This window comes from Eubalaena glacialis, chromosome 3 (genome assembly GCF_028564815.1).
Source record: "Eubalaena glacialis isolate mEubGla1 chromosome 3, mEubGla1.1.hap2.+ XY, whole genome shotgun sequence".
In the NCBI taxonomy this organism is placed as follows: domain Eukaryota; kingdom Metazoa; phylum Chordata; class Mammalia; order Artiodactyla; family Balaenidae; genus Eubalaena; species Eubalaena glacialis.
The window spans coordinates 59,421,444-59,445,804 of record NC_083718.1 but is presented as its reverse complement, the minus strand read 5'-3'; the positions used below and the strand labels follow the sequence as shown (position 1 = coordinate 59,445,804).

Below are 24,361 nucleotides of genomic sequence, written 5' to 3'. Positions count from 1 at the left end.
CTTATATTAGAGAAGCTGACTATTCCAGATACTTGCTCTTCCAGCACGCTTTGCATTTATGGCACCAATCAGAGGCACTCTCCTAGAACATTTAGCAGGTGCTAGTGGTAATGAGACTATGAGAAACTCAGGAGAAATTGCTGAAAGATCAACTCCCTGGAGCAGAGTGGTAGAATTGTCTTTTGGTGACACAGTGTCTGGTGTTAATGGTATTGGTGGTGCAGGTTGTTGCAAATATTGCTTTGTGTAAGCAGGAATAGTGCCCTCACTGTACCAATTCGAGTTGTTGTTATGAGCATCACTTAAGGCTAGGTATCCCAGTGTCTGGTTCTCCAGTTCTCCAGTAGATTCTATAAGTTATCCAACATCTTTCCAATAAATTCCTTTTCTATTTGAATCAGCCAGAGTTGATTTCTATTGCCTAAAACTAATAACTCAGATTAAAATACATTCTTTCTACATTTACCAAATAATCCTTTGACACAGTCATGAAGCTCTTTTTAAAAATGAGTATCAGCTAGATTAAGTAATTTTCCCTTGGGTTTTTCATTTCAATTAAGGTATTTTTTAGTTTCTAAAAGATCTAGTTGGTTTTCTTAATCTGCCTTAAAAAATAATATCTTATGGCCCTTTCCTACTATAGTTCCTTCCTGCATTTCTTTAAATAGCACTAGATTTATGGTATCTGGAGTTTATGAATAGTACAACTCTGCTTCGCATCACTACTTTTCTTCAAAATGTCAACATGATAGCTCCAATTTAACTTGAGAGGTGCTATTTTAATTTGAGTACTTCAAAGATATTCTCATTACTTCACTACCAAGACGCACACACACACACACACACACACACACACACACACACACACAGTCTGTCCTCTTATTAAACCAAATCTCTTCCAATACTTATTAAAAAATTCAACTCCCTTTTTTCTAATTCCTTTTGTGCTTGATTTCTAAACTGCATAAATTATCAGGTTATTTTGTACTTTCACAATACTATTTGGGTAATATGGTCTTTTAAAGCAATTGTTTAATATATTTATTGATTGACTATATTGCCAGCTTTTGTACCAAGGACAATATACTCAAGGACCTACATAGAGGTTGCTCAAAAATTATTTGTTGATTGACTTTTTCTGCCATCCACTAGGTAGTTCCTCCCACTGAGGACTCTATTTATTTTTTGAGGACTCTATTTAATATTCAAAATAGTAACAGGAAGGAGGCCCTGAATGGGAAAGAAATGTTGTGACCTAGTTCTAAGCATAAACTATTAGATCATCTAAATATCTAGGGGTCTTCCTGTGGTCTGAAGCAGGTTATTGCTACATTTGGCTCCTCAGAGCATAGAAATTTTCTCAAAGACCAGTAAAGGACTTCTAAATTCAGAGGGACTTTCCAGGCAGGGTGAAAGTGAGCAGGGACATATGAGATAATCTAGTTTAAAAGCCATTTGATAGCTTAAAATGCCTCTGACAGCTATTTGAGCAACAATGGTTATAGCATCTCTGATTCCAGGAAGCCCTGTTATTAACGCATGTATGAATGTTTAACCAAACTGTATGACCTCTCTCTCTTCTTTTTAAGAATGGGGACTCTTGAAGCCTACATGAGTAAGCATAGGGTTTTCTGGAGAGCTCTCTGAGCATATGGGGTCTCTCCTCACTGTTTTCACTTCCCCTGTAAGTAGAATGACCATATAGTTTATCTCCCAAATTGAGACAATTTTGATAATGAAGGGGACACTATTAATAATTACACTCAGACAACAGGCAAAAACTACCTCAGGCAAACTGGTTTGTATGGTCACATTATCTATGTCATCTCCTGCCAGTTTCATGCTCTTCTAAGGCACAGTCCACTAAATGGAATGTTGTTTACTTGTCTCTATGTGGAAAAACCTCCTACTCACAGAGATTTAAGTTACTGGATAAATCTTCCATAAACCACCCCCACCCCCAAATAAAATGCCCCAAGCTTGAGCCATTTATTTTGTAGTAGCATGCTTGAGGCCTCACCTAGATATTGAATGTTGCTTGATGCCACATAAATCATGCTGGGAAGTTTGGGAGTGGTGGTGAAAGGGAGTGAGAGTCTTTTGCTTCCATGCCAATAGTGTATGTGCAGTCTACAGTTCAGATTGCCTTTTTTATATTTCCACAGTATGAGTTGTAGGCATGCTGGTTTCATTAGTTCAGGGACTGATTAAATTACTCATGGAACCTCTCCCCAGATCAGAATTCCTCTCCCCGTTCTTATTCAACATCATAATAGAAGTCCTAACAAGTGTAATAAGACAAGAAAAAGAATTAAAAGGTATACAGATTGGGAAGGAAAATAAAACCATCTTTGTTCACAGATGACATGATTGTTTATGTACAAAATCCCAAAGAATCAACAACCAAAACATGCTTCTGAAACTAGTAAGCAACTATAGCAAGGTTGCAGGATACAGGGTTAATATACAAAAGCCAATTGTTTTCCTACATATTATCAAGGAATAATTGGGTTTTGAACTTAAAAGCAAAACATCATTTATTTTGGCACAAATTGAGGGAGGGGGTGGAGAGAGAGAGAGGGGAAATACTTAGGTGTAATCTAACTAAATATGTGTAAGATCTATAAGAGGAAAGCTATATGTTCATGAATAGGAACACTCAATATCGTTAAGATGTCACTTCTTCTCAACTTTATCTATAGATTTAATGCAATCCCAATCAAAATCCCAGAAAGTTGCTCTATGGATATTGACAAACTTCCTCTAAAATTTATATGGGGAGGCAGAAGACTCAATAGCCAACCCAATACTGAAGAAGAAAAAAGTTTGAGGACTGACACTACCTGACTTTGAGACTTACTATAAAGCTACAGTAGTCAAGACAGTGTGGTATTGATGAAAGAATAGACAAGTAGATCAACAGAAAAGTGTAGAAGTCCCAGAAATAGACCCACATATAGCCGATCTTTGATAAAGGAGCAAAGGCAATCCAAAAGAAAAAAGATAGTTTTTTCAATAAATGGTACAGGAAAAACTGGACATTTACATGTAAAAATATGAATCTAGACACAGACATTACACCATTCACAAAAATTAACTCAAAATGGATCACAGGCTTAAATTTAAAATGTAAAACTATAAAACTTCTAGAAGATAACATAGGAGAAAATCTAGATGACCTTGGGTTTGGGGATGACTTTTTAGATATAATGCCTAAAGCAGGATCCATGAAAGAAAAAAATGATAAGTTGGACTTCACTACAATTCAAGACTGTTCTGTGAAAGACACTGTTAAGAGAATAAAAAGACAAGCCATCTGTTGGGAGAAAATATTTTCAAAACACATACCTGATAAAGAACTTGTACCCACACAAAGAACACTTAGGATTCAACAATAAGAAAACAAACAACCCAATTTAAATATGGGCAAAAGATCTGAACAGACACCTCACCAAAGAAGATATACATATGAGAAGCATGTGTGAAGAGATTCTCAACATCATATATCACTAGGGAATTGCAAATTAAAACAACAATGAGGTCCTACTACATATCTATTGGAACGGCTAAAATTCCAAACACTGACAACACCAAATGCTGACAAGGATGAGGAACAGCAGGAACTCTTATTTATTTCTGATGGGAATGCAAAATGGTACAGCCACTTTGGAAGACAGCTCCTCAGTTTGTTAAAAAGCTAAACATAATCTTACCATCTAATCCAGCAATAGTGCCCTAGGTATTTACCCAGATAACCTGAAAATTCATGCCCACACAAGAACATATACACAAATGTTTACAGCAGTTTTATTCATAATTGCTAAAACTTGAAAGCAACCAAGATGTTATTTGATAGGTGAGTAGATAAACAAACTGTGGTACATCCATACACTGGGTTGTTATGCAGCAATAAAAAGAAATAAGCTATCAATCCACAAAAAGATAAGAAAAACCTTAAATGTGCATTGTTAAGTGAAAGAAGCCAGTGTGAAAAGGCTGCATACTGTATAATATCAACAATATGACATTCTAGAAAAGGCAAAACTGTAGAGACAGTAAAATGATCAGCAGTTGCCAGTGATTTGGAGAGGGGAAAAAAGGAAGGATTGAATAGTTGGTGCAAAGGGGATTTTTATGGTGATGAAACTATTTGGTATGATACTGTAGTGCTGGATATATGACACTATGCATTTTTCAAAACCAAAAAAAAAACAACAACTGTACAACACAAAGAATGAACCCTAAAGGAAACCATGGACTTTAATAGTGCATCGATATTGGTTCATCAATTGTAACAATGTACTCCACTAATGCAAGATGTTAATAATAGGAGAAACTGTACGGGGATAGAGAGGCGGGTATTTGGGAACTCTCTGTATTTTCTGTACAATTTTTCTGTAAACTTAAAACTGTTCTAAAAATAAAGTATTTTAATTAAAAAGCAGGCATTAATTTTTACTAATAGTACAGTCTAAATCAATGTTGTGGGAGGAAATATGTCATTGATTAGTAATGCTTCACCCTACCCATATTTTAATGGGCTTTCATTTTTTTGTGTGGAACAACATGCCATTCTTTTCTCTTCATAACGGCCTACTGGAACAAGAGGAGAGCTACGTTAGCCTTTGATGGTGTCTTTCTCATGATTTTGGTTTGGATTAAATTCCTTTGATTCACTAGTCTCCCAGCAAAAAAATAAATGGGGAGTTCTCAGTAAAAGGGAGAACCTTTTTGCATATGCATCTAATTTTGCTCCCTCCTGAAACTTCACTAAAACTTAGTTAAAAAAAAATTTAAGGCCATAAACTGACAAGCTAGAAAACAGGAGAATAAACAAAATTAATGACATTTCATATGCTATGAAGCGGATAGATTGGTGGTTACTGAGAGGAGTCCAGTGAAAACGGACTCCTAAACTAGCAGGGGGAAAGCCAAGAACTAAACTGATTTGCATTGCAGAAATGCTTAAAAAGCCAGGAATTAGCAGGACCAGGTTCCTCTGGAAATAGAAATAAAAGTAGGGGGAATGTTAAAAAAGGAATATTAGTTGAAAGATAATGAAGAAACAGATAGCTAAATTTTATCTCTCACTCTATGCTGCTGATTGATTATCTACTCCCTGCCTCCCACAAAAGACTAGAGACTTTTTCTTTGTAGAGGGTCTCTGATCTGAGGGTCATCAGTCACAGTTGAATGTGGAGTACTGTACCAAACATGGGAGAATGTGAGTGTGTGAGGCCTAAGTCCTCTTACCACAGTTGACTCCAAAATACTGGCAGTCAGGCCTAGACCTTCTAGGCAGGAGATTGGAAGATCCTTCTCTGGGGATCAGACCAGGACATAAATAAAGCTAAAGATAACAATTCAGGGATTCCTTAACAAACAAATCATCCATAACATTTCACACTAGAATTCAGAGTTGACATGTTCAAAGCTTTCAATCAGCTTTTAGTGTCCTACTCTTAAATATGAGCAAAAAAGCAATTGAGTACCAGAAAGTTGAAGAAATCATATAATAGAAAGATAAAAACCAAAATGAATAAATACAAGAAAGAAAGTTTGAGGAGATAGCAACTAGGCAAGGAGAAAAAAACTTAAATACAAGAGAAGATATTACATTTATGAAACAAGATGCTACATAAAAATAATATTCAGATAGCAAAAATTATTCTTTGGAATGAAAATCATGGTAGCATAAATGAAAATCTCAACAGAAAGCTTGGAAGATCCAGTTGAGGAAATCTTTCAGAGAGTAGAGCAAAAAGAGCAAGAGATAGGAAATTAGAGAGAAGGAAAAAAAAAAAAATCCAGAGAACAAGTCCAAGAGGTCCAACAACTGAATAATAGGAGTTCCAGACAGAGGGAAATAAGAAAACAACTGGGAAGGAATTAAGATGATTTACAAAGATTTCCCAGAACTGAAGCTCATGAGTTTTCAGATTGAAAGATCTCACTGAGTATATATGACCAGGGATGAAAAAAGATCATACCCAGGCACATGACCATGAATTTACACTGGAGACAAAGAGAAGATCCTATAAACTTCCAAAAAAAAAAAAAAAGGGAGGTCTCATACAAACGATCAAGAATCAGAATGTCTTTTGCTTTTTCAGAAGCAATACTAGAAGGCAGAAAGCAATGGTGAAATGGCCTCACAATCATGAAGGAAAATTATTTCCAACCTAGAATGCTATACTCAGTATGCATGTAGAGGGGAAAAAAAAGACATTTTCAGACATGCAAGGTCTCAAAAAATTTGTTTCCCTTATATATATCCTTTCTCATGAGCTTAATGAAGGTTGTGTTTCATCAAAACAGGACATCTGTTGTAGGAGAGAAGTGAAAGGAATCTCCAAGATGTTTGTCAAGGGAGATCCTAGGATGATAGTTATGCAACAAGTCCAAGCTGGAGTAGGTCAGAGGCCCTCGGACAGAAATAATTAGGAAAATGAAATTAATAGTATACATTAATAAATTTAAACACCTGACAGACAGTTTGACTGAATTAAGGATTAGAAAATTAACTAAACTTAAATGGAAATTATTAACTCTGGAGAAAGCAAAACATTATGCAAAAATGATCATAGTTGACTACTGTTCTGAAAACATATATACTCATAATAATATAAACACTATACACTTATCTAGTCAATATATTGTGATGATGAGGAATGGGAACTGACTGTGTGTGTATGTGTTTAATTGTGATGGAGTGAGGGAAGACAACAGAGAATACCTACAACTGAAAGAACATGATATAGCGATACAAGCATGTTATTTAAAGTATGGAGGTACATATGAAGAAAATCACCTACAGTTGAAAGTCGTTTTCTTTGGAAACAGTGGAAGGACTGAGGACTCTTCTTTGTTTTAAATATCTTGTAAAACTTGTTGATTTTTTTAAAAGCAAGGACAAAAAATTAATTGATAATCACAGCATTTCAGAGATATTATTTAGGACACTGCAATCGTAATTTTTTTTTTTTTTTTTACTGTGCCTTGTTCATGGTGAGTACTCTCAATTGTATTGAATCTTTTAAAATGTGTCAGAAGTTGTTGTACCAAGTCATTACTAGGCTGTAATATCCTTGAGATCAGGGATTATTTCTTATACATTTTTATAGTTCCCTCAGGACACAGTGTGGGATCATTTGCATTTTACTTGTATTAATGTGTAGGATTTTGCATGTTTTAGTCTCATGAAGAACTATGTCAAATTCGTTCATATTCTTAGTTATAAACAATCCTGAGTTGAATGTTTAACTTTACAAATAGATCTATTATTTTCAGTACTGTGAATCTAAGTTCTGCATTGCAATCAAGAAATCAACCAACAAAAAAATTATTATGGGCAAGACAGATCACATAGTTCTTTATTAACAATATCACATTCCCTAGGAAAAGAATCTGAGAGGTTGCTCAAGGTCACCCAGAGAAATAGGCAGTACCATCTCTGCAAATCAAACTATTTGCCTAAGCCAAACTTTTGTGATAAACACACTTAGAGTAGGTGTGAGGGAAAAGTCAGAAGGGTTTATCCCACTTGAGATTAACAGGCAGTGTAGTTTCTCTTCAACTAAAGTGTTGATGGATAAAAGACAAAAACTGGTGTGTAAATTCAGCTTTCATTTTGTTGAAAGGGGATTAAAAATAGAAAGGAATTCTATTTAGGTTTAGACAGTGAAGACTGAGATATAGAAAGAACTTTCATAAAGGAGTGGGATTGAGATATTTTTTCCTACTGAAGAGTCCCAATTATGAAGCTGCCAAAATAAGTATCTTGCCTGCTTGCTTGTATTTCTGGTATCTTGATTAATCACATGGCTGTCCTACATCAGCAGTTTTTAACCTATAAATTGACAGCTCCAGAGAGTTAATATGAGATTATCCAGACACTATTTAAAGGGCCGGAGATCAAGGAAACAAAGGAGCCTCTTCATAGGGGGTATGTGAGTACTTTTCTAGTCCTTAGGTGCTTGGTAATTTCACAAAGTAGATATGGTATATTTGTCAAGCAAATCTCTTTCAACAGATTCTCCTCCTCTCCATTTGTTCCCTCTCATTATAAATAGAACTTATATTCTATACCTCCATTAGGGGGCAGTTATTTTAAGTAGAACAATTCTACTACTTTCTGTTTCCTGTATTAATGGTTGTTTCCTGTATACAATCTTACCTTGGACATCTTAGGTTAAAAAATAAAAACAAACCCACAGAAGAGCATCCCCAGGACTTCAGGGACTATAAATATAATTCAGAAAACTTTTGAAAGAATGGCATTTAGGAAAGAGTAAGTGTAAGAAAACTGCATTAATAATTACCACTTAAAAATCTGCCATGCAGGGCTTCCCTGGTGGCACAGTGGTTGAGAATCCGCCTGCCAATGCGGAGGACACGAGTTCGAGCCCTGGTCCGGGAAGATCCCACATGCCATGGAGCAACTAAACCCATGCGCCACAACTACTGAAGCCCGCGCGCCTAGAGCCCGTGCTCTGCAACAAGAGAAGCCACTGCAATGAGAAGCCCGCGCACCGCCATGAAGAGTAGCCCCCGCTCGCTGCAACTAGAGAAAGCCCACGAGCAGCGACGAAGACCCAACGCAGTCAAAAATAAATAAATAAAATAAATACATTTATAAAAAAAAAAAAAATCTGCCACGCAGAAGATAACCACAAACTAAAAAGGACTCATCTATTAGCTTCTATAATTTTAAATTGATTTTCAGAGACATGTCTCCTAGATAAAATCAAAGGAAGCACTCTGCATTTTTAGCACTAAATGCTGCAAGAGTAATTCAGTAATAACACTTTGCTATACTTAACACTGTTCTATACTTTAAAAACTGCTTTTTCTCATATATATTTTGAAATAGATAGTGCAGGTATTGTTATCATTTATAGATTGGGGAAACTGACACATGAGAATTTAAGTGATACCCTCAAGACTGCACAATTACACCATGAAAGGCAGGACCAGAATTCTTGGTCCATTGTTTTGTTGTTTACTATCAGTAAAAACTGTATCTTTGATTAACTACAGGCATTCCCATTTTATAGTTCAGTATATGAAGACAAGACAAAAAATCTCAATGGGTTTGTTCCAGGTCATTCTGTAAGAGAAATGAAAAGCTACAAAAAATACATGAGCACTGACTTGAAATCCTTTGCTCAAATCACTTGATCACAGTAAACGTAAGAGTGAAGGCCGAAGGGTTATGCAGAACTCATTGTCCATTACTCTTCTTAAGGTTTGTCCTCGATAAAATGTTTCCATTCAAATCCATTTCTTCTTGGCAAACACTTGTCTCCTCTAGAAATATTAGAAACAAAAGAGAGAAAAAAATTTTCCTGGGTAAATAATGGAAAGGGAACCGTCCATTGTGGTGGACAAAAGTCAGAAGGATTAAATTTTTTACAACCTAAATATAGGATTATGTTTGTCACATAGTTGTAAAAGTTATAACAGGCGTAAACTATTTTGTGGCCAAGTAATTAAGATGGTATTACAGTAACATGCTGTTAATCTGACTTTTAAAGCTTAATTTTAAATCAAAGAAACTACTATACACCAAACGGTTGCCTTAGTGTTCTTAAATAAATAATATTAGAGAATTAAAAATAATTTGGATTCTGTAGTGGAAATTGGTCATTATTTGGGCCACCTGAACTGCTTTCCTATATTTAGAGAATTCCTCACCGTGTAAATCTTGGTGGTGAGCAAAGATACCTCCCATAATGGAAGTGGAAGATGTCAGATAATCACTTTCTCTCCCTCCCTTGCAGCTAAGGTGAAGGCATGTGACCTAGGCTTTTCAATCAGACATCTGCTGGACTTTTGACTCAGCCCTGAAGATACAAGCAACAGTCTCTCTCTCTCTCTCTCTCTTAACCTACTGACAGGAAACATTTCTGCAATCTACAGTTTCCAATGTAGAGGTGGCCAAAGGGCAGATTGTGTGGTCTAGTGCCTGATGTCCGTGGTGCTGGCTGCGGTGGGGGGTTGGGGGGGTGGGTAGAGGGAGACCATCTTCTCATAGTTTGCCTAGCACTTACCCAGTTTTAGCATGGAAAACTCTGAATCTCTGGAAACCATTCAGCCCCAGGAAAACCAGGACGGTTGGTTATTCTAGCCAACTTCCTCGTCAGATCAGTTCTGTGGGTGGTTTATTCCTCCTGCTTAGCTTCAAGCCTAGTTTTTCAAGCCCTCCCAGCAATTCTGTAAGCCACCCAATATCATTTTTAAAGATTATGGAAGTATAACCCAATGTCCTTTTTTTTTTTTTTTAAACATCTTTATTGGAGTATAATTGCTTTACAATGGTGTGTTAGTTTCTGCTTTATAACAAAGTGAATCAGTTATACATATACATATGTTCCCATATCTCTTCCCTCTTGCATCTCCCTCCCTCCCGCCCTCCCTATCCCACACCTCTAGGTGGTCACAAAGCACAGAGCTGATCTCCCTGTGCTATGCGGTTGCTTCCCACTAGCTATCTATTTTATGTTTGGTAGTGTATATATGTCCATGCCACTCTCTCTCTTTGTCACATCTTACCCTTCCCCCTCCGCATATCCTCAAGTCCATTCTCTAGTAGGTCTGTGTCTTTATTCCCGTCTTGCCACTAGGTTCTTCATGACCTTTTTTTTTTTTCCCTTAGATTCCATATATATGTGTTAGCATACTGTATTGGTTTTTCTCTTTCTGACTTACTTCGCTCTGTATGACAGACTCTAACTCCATCCACCTCACTACAAATACCTCCATTTCGTTTCTTTTCATGGCTGAGTAATATTCCATTGTATATATGTGCCACATCTTTATCCATTCATCCGATGATGGACACTTAGGTTGCTTCCGTGTCCTGGCTATTGTAAATAGAACTGCAATGAACATTTTGGTACATGACTCTTTTTGAATTATGGTTTTCTCAGGGTATATGCCCAGTAGTGGGATTGCTGGGTCGTATGGTAGTTCTATTTTTAGTTTTTTAAGGAACCTCCATACTGTTCTCCATAGTGGCTGTATCAATTTACATTCCCACCAACAGTGCAAGAGTGTTCCCTTTTCTCCACACCCTCTCCAGCATTTATTGTTTCTAGATTTTTTGATGATGGCCATTCTGACCGGTGTGAGATGATATCTCATTGTAGTTTTGATTTGCATTTCTCTAATGATTAATGATGTTGAGCATTCTTTCATGTGTTTGTTGGCAATCTGTATATCTTCTTTGGAGAAATGTCTATTTAGGTCTTCTGCCCATTTTTGGATTGGGTTGTTTGTTTTTTTGTTATTGAGCTGCATGAGCTGCTTGTAAATCTTGGAGATTAATCCTTTGTCAGTTGCTTCATTTGCAAATATTTTCTCCCATTCTGAGGGTTGTCTTTTGGTCTTGTTTATGGTTTCCTTTGCTGTGCAAAAGCTTTTGCGTTTCATTAGGTCCCATTTGTTTATTTGTGTTTTTATTTCCATTTCTCTAGGAGCTGGGTCAAAAAGGATCTTGCTGTGATTTATGTCATAGTGTGTTCTGCCTATGTTTTCCTCTAAGAGTTTGATAGTGTCTGGCCTTACACTTAGGTCTTTAATCCATTTTGAGTTTATTTTTGTGTATGGTGTCAGGGAGTGTTCTAATTTCATACTTTTACATGTACCTGTCCAGTTTTCCCAGCACCACCTATTGAAGAGGCTATCTTTTCTCCACTGTATACGCTACCCAATGTCCTTTTAATCCACTATTGATCTGCTGAAATCAGTGAGAGCTGGTCTCTATTACTGCTACCAAGAACCTTGACTGAAACAGACACTTTTGTGTGTCACCAGTTTGGAAACCTGCATTTCATGATGACCCTATGAATCATATTGATTTGATTTGGCTCATAGGGTTATTACAGACACTATTTGATGTTAGTGATTTTTTTTTTTAACATTTTGAAAAGTGCTGCAAAGGCATCAATAATGATTATTCTTACTGTATTTTTGAAATCCTGAGATGTTTCTGATGGTCGAGACTATTGTGAACCATTTTCCCTTGGTGATGAGATAAACAAACACTGACAGAAGTAAAGTTGCTGACAGAAAATATTTGAATTTCCCCACTCCATCTCATCCCGTACCCCCAAATTTATGAATGCTTATTTCTCCAGATGAAGAATTTTTAAAGCCTCCCAAAATAGAAGCAAATGGTGACCTAAAAATATCTCTGCTCATTTATTCATTTATGGAGCATATATAAAAGTTCTTTGTCATTTCTCCTGTTAGTTAGACATCCCTCCTGAACATATGCACTTCTCATTCAGCCTCACCTTCAGGACATCATACACCTGCACTCTGATTTTTCATCCTTTGGAGAGAAAACCTTCAGTGAGGATACTCCTGTTCATAAAATGGTCATTAAAATGTTATTATAGTGCTTACTTTGACAGCATATATACTAAAATTGGAATGATACAGAGAAGATTAGCATGGCCCCTGTGTGAGGATGACATGCAAATTTGTGAAGCATTCCATATTTTTTAGACTTGTCATAGTGACCATTTCAATATATATGAATATATATAATTACTATTTTGTACACCTGAAAGTAATATGATATTGTATATCAATTATACTTCAATTAAAATGTTATTACATAAACAGTACATCTTTATTAAAGAAAAATAGAAGATACAAGAAGACAAATAGAATAGGCATCCATAATTCTGTCACTGAGAACATTTTGGTATTTTTTTTTTTTTTTGTAAGCATTCATGTCTACAGCTATAGAAGTTTTAAAAATTTGAGAGGTCAAACTATACATACTATTTCAGAACCTACTTTATTATTAGTATTATGAATTTCTTCCCATGTATATGCATATAGATATTTTAAATGACTGCACATTTTACAATGTGTAGAAGTATCATCACATTCATTAATTAACTCTTGGACATTTTCAGCTTTGTAAACAATACTATTAAAATTATATATCTATCCTTGAACATTTTTCTGATTATTTCCCAAACATAAATATTAGAAGTAGAATTTTTATATCAGATGCTCTGCTCATTTTTGAGATTTTTCTTATATTTTTCCAAAGTGCTTCCCAGGAAAGTCATGGCTTTTATGCTCCCCCTAGTCATCTGTGAGACTACATACTTCTACCCTCAACAACACTGAGCATTATCATTTTTAAAAATTTTTATTTATTTATTTTTGGCTGTGTTGTGTCTTCGTTGCTGCGTGCAGACTTTCTCTAGTTGCGGCGAGCAGGGGCTACTCTTTGTTGCGGTATGCGGGCTTCTCATTGTGGTGGCTTTTCTTGTTGCTGAGCACAGGCTCCAGGCGCGCGGGCTCAGTAGTTGTAGCGCACGGGCTTAGTTGCTCCGTGGCACGTGGGATCTTCCCAGACCAGGGCTCGAACCTGTGTCCCCTGCATTGGCAGGCGGATTCTTAACCACTGCATCACCAGGGATGTCCCTGAGCACTATCATTTTTTAAAATTTTTGTTAATTTGATAAACAAAGAGATTATCTCATTTCTTCTTTTTAAAATTATCTGCTCTATTCAAGATGCCCATTTTCCTCAATGTGAATGTATGATATTAATCACTTCATTCTGTCATGAAATGCAAAGAAGTAAACTCAAATTCTGAAAATGTATCATCCGCTCCAAGAACTGTCATTATTTCTTTTGTCACCATCACCCAGTTATTTGATTTTCACAAATTACTTCCTCCCTGAAATAGGTTTCTAGTTGACTTTCACTCTTTTATTCCCTTCTCAAGTCCTTAGATTTTTAAAATTTATTTTCTCTTATCCTATGAAGTACACTATTTTAAATACAGGCCCTTAGGAGTTTATACCTTGTATAGGAAGAAGTCAAGCAGGTAGTACCAAAATGCAATTAACCTAATCCATTTTCTCTTTAGGTTAAAAGTATTGTCTCCCTTTCAAAAAGGAAGAACATCTTTTGTCTTTTTCTTCTATTTGAGGACCATACAAACTGTTAAATAAAATAGTTACAATGCTGGTATTTGTCATACGGTGGGAGTTTAGAGGAAGTATAATCAGTATCTTTGCAGCAGTATTTGCTGCCTGTTTCCCCAACTACTTCACTGATTTTGCTGACCCTCGCGTCCACTATTGCCTCAAAATCTATCATCACCCACTTCTAAAGCCTACCTGGTAGGCATTGCTGGCTGCTGTTAATATCTGTCACACCAGAGAGAGGAGAATGGGCGAGAAACTCTTCAGGGGATCTTGGTTGGCTTCTATATGTTAGCTCTATTTTTAACTCTCTGCAATCAATGTTGATGACATTAGACATTTGCTTAATCTCAGTGCTGTCAGTCACCCTTTCTTTGGCTTATTCCTCTCACACCTTAGAGCCTTCTCCCAAACTACACCCTACGCTTAGAGTGACCATATGCTCTCTTTTTCTGGAGAGTCCCAATTTCAAACATTCTGTCGTATTGCCAAATCAGATGTCAGACCATATGCTTCATATTTTCTTTGGGGAAATATATTCACCTATCTATGCATCAGTTCCCTAAAAACTCTGCTCATCAGGATTTCTATTGGTTTTGCTAGACAGTTTATGGAAAATGTTATTAATCCAAAATGCAGCTCAGATGTCTTGTCCTATGGGAAGCATTCCTTCAGAGCCTTCCTTCCTTAGATGTCGCTCATATGTGCTCCCAGAGCTCTCTATTCTTCCTTCTGCAGGGCACAACCCAAACCTCAGATTTCCCTCAGCCACTCATTAGAATTGCCTTCCTTGGTATATTTGGGAAAATGAAGGGTAGGAGGTGTTGCACCACATCTATTATGGATTCACCCACATGCCCTCTGCTGCTGAGACAGGCATTCTCTGTCCAATTAGAAAACACTCTTCATTTTTCTGCTGCTAATGGATTGTTTGAATCATAGATTATAGCCCACAGCCTCCTTCCCCCTCCTGATAGTCTGTGGATCTGAGTATCTCCTGGCAGCACATTTCCCCGCCTTGCATGTTTCAGTCTAGAATAATACCATGGAAAAGGCATGGGGGTTTCGGGTGCACTTTCTACTCTAAGTCCAGCTGCATCGTTTAGGATCTAGAAAGAACTTTGGTATTCTAAGGATTTAGGAGACAATCATCAGATAAGGCACACATACACACATTGATCTCCCAAGGACAAACGTCAATTTCCAGAGCAGAATTAAATAAAATTCTAGAAAATACAAACTAATCCTATATGACCGAAAGCAAATTAGAGGTTGATTAGGGCAGTGGAGGACAGGGAGAGGCAGGAGGGAGGGCTTAAAAAGCGGCAATGAGAAAGTTTAGGGTGGGGCTTCCCTGGTGGCACAGTGGTTAAGAATCCGCCTGCCAATTTAGGGGACATGGGTTCGAGGCCTGGTCCAGGAAGATCCCACATGCCACGGAGCAACCAAGCCTGTGCGCCACAACTACTGAGCCTGCCCTCTAGAGACCGCGAGCCACAACTACTGAAGGCTGCACACCTAGAGCCTGTGCTCTGCAACAAGAGAAGCCACCGCAATGAGAAGCCCGTGCACCTCAAAGAAGGGTAGCCTAGCCCCTGCTCGCCACAACTAGAGAAAGCCTGTGCACAGCAACGAAGACCCAACACAGCCAAAAGTAAATAAATAAAATAAATAAATTTATTAAAAAAATATATATATATTAAAAAAAAGAAAATTTGGGGTGATGGATATGTTCATTATTTTGATCATGGTAATAGTTTAACAGGTAATAGTTTCATATATACATATGTCAAGAGGTATCAAATTGTACACTTTAAATATGTGCAATTCATTCTACATCATTTCAATCTTAATAAAGCTATTAAATTTTGGAGGAAAAAGGGTTAAAGGAGGCTGTCTCCATGCCCTCACTAAGGCCTAAAAGTCTTTCTTCCCCATAGGTGAAGGGTAAGGCATGTGGCTTTCAATTCAGGTAGCCAGGCTTGGGCCAGTTACCTGACCTAGCCTTCTGATGATGCCCTGGATCTCTTTAGAGGAACTTTTTTTGGGCCAGCTGAGATTCCTCACTGTGACTTTAAGTGGAGCTGCCTCTTACTCCTCCTTCCTAGATCCTCATTTGCTATTCTGAAAGCAAAGGTAAGAATGGATGGGTTGAGGCTTCTGGCCCCCTGCAGACGAGGAAAAAAATTTATCAATTGATTACACTGAATGGAGTCTATATACTTTAAGACTGAAATTTTTATTTTCATTTGTTTGATAAGCATTTACTGAGCACCCACTAAATGCAAGATGTTGTGGACATATTTATTGAGCAAGTTCCCTACACCTTGAATGTGGGCCTTGTGATTTACTGTGACCAATACAATGTGGTAGAAGTAATATTGTGTGCCAGTTCTTAGCGAAGGCCTTAAGAGCCCTTGCATGCCTCTACTTTCATTCTTACAACCTCGACAGTCCATGGGCTGAGCCCAGGCTAGTCTGCCAGAGGATGAGAGACATATGGCTCAGCCCCCCGACCCGCCCAGCTGACAGCTTGCTAAGCCCCAGAAGCAGGACCTTTTAGCTGCCAGGCTCTTGACTGCAGACGCGTGAATGAGTCAAACTGAACCAGAAGAGCTACACATGTAATCCCAGCCCAGATTGCTGAGCCATAAAACCGTGAGTTAAAGAAATGGTTGTTTTAAGTCTTACACACACACACACACACACACACACACACACACACACACTTCCTATTCTTAGTGCTTGAGTGACTTAGTCAAATTATTTAACCTGATTGCGCCTCTGTTTGCTCATTTTAAAAATGATTATAAAACATACCTGGCTCATAGGGTTGTTGTTGTTATTAAATGAGGTAGCATTTGTAAAGTGCCTTACCTAGTGCTGGGCACATAGTATGTATTCAGAATATGGTGGTAATGATTTTTTTCCTTTTTTTTTTTTGGCAGTGATTTTCCAAGTCAGGACCCATATCTTACTCATCTTTGTTTCTCCAATAGCTAGCGCAGGGTCTTCTTCATAAAAGGAACTCAGTAAATGTGACTATTTGGGGGAACTATAGTAAATTCAATGAGTATTCTGACTATAATCTTCTTAAGATAGTACCATATATTTACCTAAAAGGCAGTAAGAAATCATCACCTCTATCACTGTGATTTTAAAAGCAAACAGACAAACAAAAAAAAATCGTAGTTGTCCTCATTTCCTTGAAACTCAGGATTGATACTGAATTGCTCACTTCTTATCCTCTTGACCCTATCAGCAGCATTCAGTACTAGCTGATCATTCCTTTCTCCTTAAAACACTATCTTCATTTGGCTCCCTATACACCCACACTTAATCTGATTTCCCTTCTACTCCACCAGCCACTCATCTGCAGTTTCCTTTGCGAGTTCGTCCTTATCTCTTCAGCCTCTAAATGTTGAACTGCTCTAGGGATCAGTCCTTGGTTCTTTTCTCTTCTCCATTTCTATTCCCTCTTGTGGTGATCTCTTTTAGCCTGTGGCTTTAAATATTGTCCCTATATACTGGCAATCCCAAATTTATATATCTGTTTCAGGCTTCTCTCCTGAACTTCAGTCTCATAAATCCAACTTTGTATATCTAAGTGCCTACCTGACATCTGTATTTGGTTATTTAATAGGCACCTGGAACTTTATGCATCCAAAAATGAACTCCTGATTCTGTCCCCTTCTATTTCCTCCTAAAATTTTCCCTATCTCAGTATGCAACAACTCCATCTTTCTAGTCTTCTCTACTGTTAGAAGAACCTAAAATGCAATTCTCCTGGGGTATTTCCCAATGTTCTGCTTCATATTACACATAGCAGCCAGGGGTGAAGAAGGGGAGATGAATTGTGACAGTTACAACAATTCTCACAAGTTGTCAATCTCAGCTTGAGCCCATTCGTGATTCTCTGCCTCTGCAGCAAAATTCCCCAGTCCTACTTTGCTTTTCCTTCTGGTCATTCTAGGTGTCAGGACAGATATTATGATAAACTGATTAGTTTTAAGGTGATATTTTTCAACAAGGTTTACGTCCTTAAAAATCTTCCTCTTTATTAGTGGGTTTCCCTGCTGGTATCTTATAACAAGCCACTTTTCCTTGCTGAATTATTCCAAGATAATATGTACATATTAACAGAAACCTTCAGTGTCTTTAATTCAAAGCATAAACATTAGCCACCATAGCATGACCAGTTCAGAATATATTATCGGGCAAGGTAGTTTTTGGTACCAGTCAAAAATATCGTACTTGGCCATCTACTTATATTTCTCATAAACAAATTGCCCCTCTCCATGGAGGCTAGTTCTGGCTCAAAAGTATCATTTTAACATTATTCTATCTTCTCTCCTTCTTAAGAGTTTCATATGCAAGGAGCCTAATTCTTTTTCTGGAAGAGTATTCCTGAATGAAATATAGTCTCTTCCCTTTTTCATAGATTTATCTAGAGTCTGGAAGATTACTCAAAAGAGGGGTTAATCTGCATGGGTTGGCTTACATTGCATAAAATTTCAAAATTATTTTCCATCCACTTTCTTATCTAATTCTAATTCTAATACTATTTTATCCCAATTCTATTACTATTATTACTATTGTATAGTTACCACCACTGCCTTTCATCCCTGCCATGAGCTGGGACCACATCCTTCCAAACCGATTATTTGTGTAGCTTCCTAACAGATTCTCTGACTCCCTATTCTTTGCTCTGATTCATTATGCATTCCTCTATTAAAAGAAACAAACCCTGATTATCGAATCTGGACTACTTTTTCTTCCTTTAATCCTTTCGCTTTTGCTTTGTATAAGACTTTACAATTTTCAAGGAGTTTTCATATTTATTATATTGCTTAATTCTTATAATAGCCCTGTAAAGTATTATTAATCCTCCTTTAACAGACAAGGCAGCAACACATGTAGAGAGTAACTATTAGCTAAGAAAATCACATGGGCAATGTATATCAGATCTGCAATTCAAACTCAGATCTTTTTTTAAATTATAGTTGATGTACAATAATGATTCAAAATTTTTAAAGGTTATACTTCATTTATAGTTATTATAAAATATTGGCTGTATTCCCTGCATTGTACACATACTCCCAGATCTTCTTGTTCCAACTTGAGCATTTTTAAAAATAGACACGCTTTTTTATTTGACCCAAACTGAATCATTCAAATTCTCCATACCAGGAAATTGGAAATGGTTCACAGAGACTCTGATAAGTTATTGGGAACTAGTGCTAGGAGCTAGGGTGGGCTTTTTCCTTTGTGCATGTTCTGGTGTTTACTTCTCGGAGGATCCAAACTGACACACCAGGCTGGAGAGAAAGAGAAAAGAAATAGATAATGAAAAATAGGAATGAAGGAAAGAATAACCTTGGTTCTTAACTTTCTGGTTCCTGGTTCCACAAACTTGTGTGGCCCAGATACACTTGCTACCCATTCTTGAATCTATGAGAAATTTCTTTTTAAACAAATTCTGCTTTAAACATTATCAAGTGGATTTTTGCTCTTGCTGCCAAATGATATCTAAAACATGTTATTCTTGGGAGTTCCCTGGTGGTCTAGTGGTTAGGATTTGGTGCTTTCACTGTCGAGGCCCGGGCTCAATCCCTGGTCAGGGAACTGAGATCCTGCAAGCCACGTGGTGTGGCCAAAAAACAAACAAATAAACAAAAAACAATAAACCCCTAAATCTTAAAAAAAAAAATGTTATTCTTTCCACCCATTTTTTCCCTTCTTACCTCCATGTCTTTGTTCATGACACGCCTTCTGCCTGGAAAACTTTGTTATTCTATTCTCTCTCTTTCAAAATTCTGCCATCCTTCAAGTCCCAGTTGAAATACCATGTCTCTATGTCTTCCTTAATGACTTCTTCGTTCATTCCTGGAATGAACAATCACTTTGTGTAACTATAGATTCAATTTATATCAACAGTATAATACTCATCATAAACTGCTTTATAGAATTATTTGTGTGTATGTCTCATCTGGCCTACTGTTGAGGAAAGCTCTTGAGCGTAGAAAGCATATTAATTTTTTTGTCCCCCCACTGAGCCAACACAAGGCAGTTGTTCAAGTATTTGTAAGAGGATATACAATGAATGAATATACAAAGACCTTGACCCACGCAGTTCTAAAAGGGACTGTGGCCTAAGGCACATCTGGATGTCAAAAGTGGAGCCATCTGTGATATACACCTAACTATGCTCACAAAGTCAGTACCAATGGATTTTCCTATTGGCTTATACTATGTTTGGAGTGAGATAATAAAATTACTGACCTAATAACTGTTTAAACTGTTGGTGCCTCAAGACAGAACAGAGGTGAGATGAGTCAAAACGGTTAATAGCCTCCTAGATGCAAAGGGAAAAATTTAGCCCAGAATTTCCTAAACTGCGTTCAGTTCTGAGATAAGAAACAGTAGCCATTTATTATAGAGCTTATGGTTGTATAGTGAAAATATTGATGATGACAGTAATATTGATTTCTGAATTTATTTAGTATTTGTATCAATAATTCCTGCACACAGAAACAATGTTAACTCCAAATGTGACTGGCAATTATGGTTAAGAAGATAATATTTTATCTATCTATCTATCACTACACATATACATATGTCACTATGGTGAAACTACTTTATAATTATTAAATTTTTATTACAATGCATTTTTAATTAAAAAATATTTTTTATTTTTTATTTTTTGGTCTTGCCACACAGCATGCAGGATCTCAGTTCCCCGACCAGGGATCGAACCTGCTCCCCCGCATTGGAATTGCGGAGTCTTAACTATTGGACTGCCGGGGAAGTCCCTAAAATGCATTTTTAAACATTATATGGCTAATATTTTTTAAACTCTTTCATGAGATGATTTGTACTGTGAGCAGTCATAGCTCATACCCTCAACACGCTTGCCCTTCTCTCCTTTGGTATTTACTTGGCAAAACTCTAAGCCTGCTGTAATACAACTTCCCACCTCCTCAGTGCCTGCACCTAATCAGCTAGAGAAAAAAAGTCATCATGCTGACTGGACTCACTTTAAAATTATGGCCTCAGGTTTCAAGTGGATTCTCAGTGTTACCCAGCCATTCTTTACATTTCCCTAGTCATTTGTCTCTCCCATTCTTCCAGATGACGCCATTCCCCTCAAGAATCTTCCTCCCTTCTCCCTCTCAGCTGATGACCTTGCTTTTTATTTCTGAGAAAAAAGCAGCAGTCAGAAGGGAACTTTCACAGCTTCTCACCACTAATTCCACCCACCTACTTGCATTTCACCTTCCCTCCTATTATGAAGGCTGAACTGTTCCTGTTTCTGTTTGAATCCAAACTCTCCTCTTGTGCTCTGGGTCCTACCTCCTTTTGCCCATTCTAGAACTTTGCTCTTAAAATTATCCCATCTCTTTCCTGTATCAATTTTTCCCTCCCTGTGGGATCATTAACACTAACATACAACTATATTTAATATCTCTTAATTAATAAAAGAAACCCTCTCGATCTCACAACCCTCTTTAGCCACTCCCCCATTTCTTTACTCCTCTTTACAGAAAAACTCAGAAGAATTTTTCATATGTGCTGTCCCATATCATTAACTCTCATTCTATCTTGAATTTACTCCAATTACATTTTTTTCCCCTCACCATTTCACTGGTAATACTCTCATCAAACATACCTTTGCTCTCCATATCACTAAACCCAATGATAAAATCCTCTTCATTATGCTTCACCTTTTAGTAGTATTCAATGCAGTTGACATTTTTGGAACACATTCTACTTTGGCTTCCAAGAAACTTCTCTCTCCTGGTTTTACCCCATCTCTGGATCCTTCTTCACAGTGTACTTTTTTTGTTCCTCCTCATTATTTTGACAAGTAAATGTCAGAGTTGGAGTTCCCCCAAGGCTCAGTTCTCCTCTGTCCTCATTTCCTAGGAGATCTAACCAGTTTTGTGGCTTTGCAAACTATATATATGACTTTTCCTCTTTCTTTTACTTCCTTTTCCTTCCCAAAGCCATTAGGTAGGATAGAGCAAGGCTGGCATTGGGTCTGAGTTGGGAAGAATCAGAGAGCTCAGAGAGGGGTTTGGGAGCCATATGTGAAAGGAGGTGCCTATATTAGAGGACTGCCTAGTATGGATAGTCATAGACTGATTGAAGTGAAGAGGGCACCCATGCAGAGGGGCAGCCTGACATGGGCTATTAGGGATCCACACAGAAAACTGGCCATGCATGAGGAGTCAAAGCCTCAGCATTATGAGGAGGACATTCATATCGTAGGGGCAGACGAGGATTGTTGTCAGAGCCTGAATGGGTGAGGAGGATATCTATGTAGAAAAGGGAGTGGTGGTGACTCTGGAAGATCTGTTACTTACCAGGGAGTTGATTACATAAGCAAATACATTAAAAAGTTGGAACCAGGGCTTCCCTGGTGGCGCAGTGGTTGAGAGTCTGCCTGCCAATGCAGGGGACACAGGTTCGAGCCCTGGTCTGGGAAGATCCCACATGCCACGGAGCAACTTGACCCATGAGCCACAACTACTGAGCCTGCGCGTCTGGAGCCTGTGCTCCACAACAAGAGAGGCCGCGATAGTGAGAGGCCCGTGCACCGCGATGAAGAGTGGCCCCCACTTGCCGCAACTAGAGAAAGCCCTCACACAGAAATGAAGACCCAACACAGCCAAAAAAAAAAAAAAAAAAGTTGGAACCAGGTTTCCCACTATTAGATGGAAAAAAAAGAAAACTAGAATAAACATTGTGGTGTTAGATTATTATTGGAGGTATTTGTGTGAATTCATGATTATATATCCAGATAGATGATAGATAGATAGACAGATATAAATAGATATAAAATAAATATAGATCTAAAAGTGTATATGTGTTTTTGTACCTCTATATTTCCTAGCTCTGTCCACTGAAAGGGCCTGGGAGTAACAACACCCCAATACAATTGAGCACATCTATTCCCCAGATTTTGGCTTCTAAATACCATTCTCCACAACTGTAACCAGGCTTCTTGGAGAACTGGATGATTCCAGTACTGGGGCAGCAAAAGTGCAAGATAAGCTTGGAACATCTTGCTGAGCCAGAAAGCAAAGTGCTCCAGGAATGATGGTGGTGGTGGAGGTGTATATCACAGAATCCAGCCTGAAAGGTCTCCATGGGCAAATCTGGTCCATTTTGAGCATTAAATTAAATATTGATGGAAATAGATTAAAACCCATTACATAAAATAAGAAACCACGAGTCAATATATGGAAAGCTTTGACTAAGAAAGAAGAGGAGGACTTTGAAGTAATATCCCTCAAAAGGCAGAGTTTTAGGGGTGAGTAATGGTGGTTATATTTTATGCTGGTTAGAGAAAAAAGTAATAAGGTAATCATGCCAGAGATACAAGTCTATTATATGCCTGCACGTTTTCTTTTCTTCTTTCTGTTTATCCACTTAGAAAAAAAGGAAAGTCTTTAGATAAGATAAAGTTAAAATATGTAGAAGCAGCAACACATATATCAAGAAGGGCTTTTGATTCTTAAAGAGGTGTTTGATTTTAAAGAGGGCCGCCAAATATGTATTCTGAAAGATTTTTTTACTCTGAGAGGAAGAATTTAGGATTTGTTAGAGGAAGGTTTCTTAGTTCTGAAAGTATTCATGGTGGAGTGGGGAAGAGGATTTAGGAATTCAAAGAAACTACTGATAAGTTACTGATCAGAGAGAAAAATACCAAATTTTACTTTGAATATAAGTGACCACTTTGTGATTATTATCACCAGCTTATAATCCTGTTGTTCTAATAAAGGATTTTATTTTTTAAATCATAATTTTTTGGAAAATATGCTAGTTTTCTCTTGGTTAAACAAGTATCTGAAAAACCTGGCTCTTTGAATCCTGAAGCTGTAACAAATGTAACAGGAAGTTGCATAGGAAATTGTGACTGAAACACTCCAATGCAACAGGTGTGATTTTTCAGAGTGAAGTACCAGACCACCAAGCAGAAATTTCAAACAAATTTCCACTGATTAGATGGTTCTTAAAAACCACAAGGGTCAGACAGCTGGATAGTGAGACTGCATTTGCGAAGAGGTGTTCTTTAGAGAAAGCCATGCTGTGCATCCTAAGCCCTCTCACAAAGGTAAAGGAGGAGAGGGTGCTTGCCCTTTCACCTCCAGCCTAGTGAGTGTGGAATCTTACAGGATTATTCAGAGAACCGTGGTGGGAAGGAAGGAGAATAAAGGACTGAGGTCTGACTCCCCCCAACCCCGCCCCGGGAAAATCTAGATGGCCAGAAAGAGATGGCCTGGCAGGCTCTTTGTTATTGGAGAAGCTATACCCAATAGTACTGGGACCAGTAAGCTCTTAGAGTTTGTCAGGACAAAGGATGCATAAAGCTTCCCACAGAGCAGATGTGGGCC

At 37.7% G+C, this 24,361-nt stretch overlaps 1 protein-coding gene and 1 non-coding gene across 2 annotated transcripts in view; both read left to right on the top strand.

The window, feature by feature from the left end:
- LOC133087006 (heterogeneous nuclear ribonucleoprotein H-like) overlaps positions 1-24,361 on the top strand; it is a 49,909-nt gene that overhangs the window by 17,455 nt on the left and 8,093 nt on the right.
- LOC133089358 (U6 spliceosomal RNA) lies at positions 12,404-12,510 on the top strand. Its single transcript, XR_009700720.1, has one exon. It is a non-coding gene; the product is annotated as a U6 spliceosomal RNA (small nuclear RNA).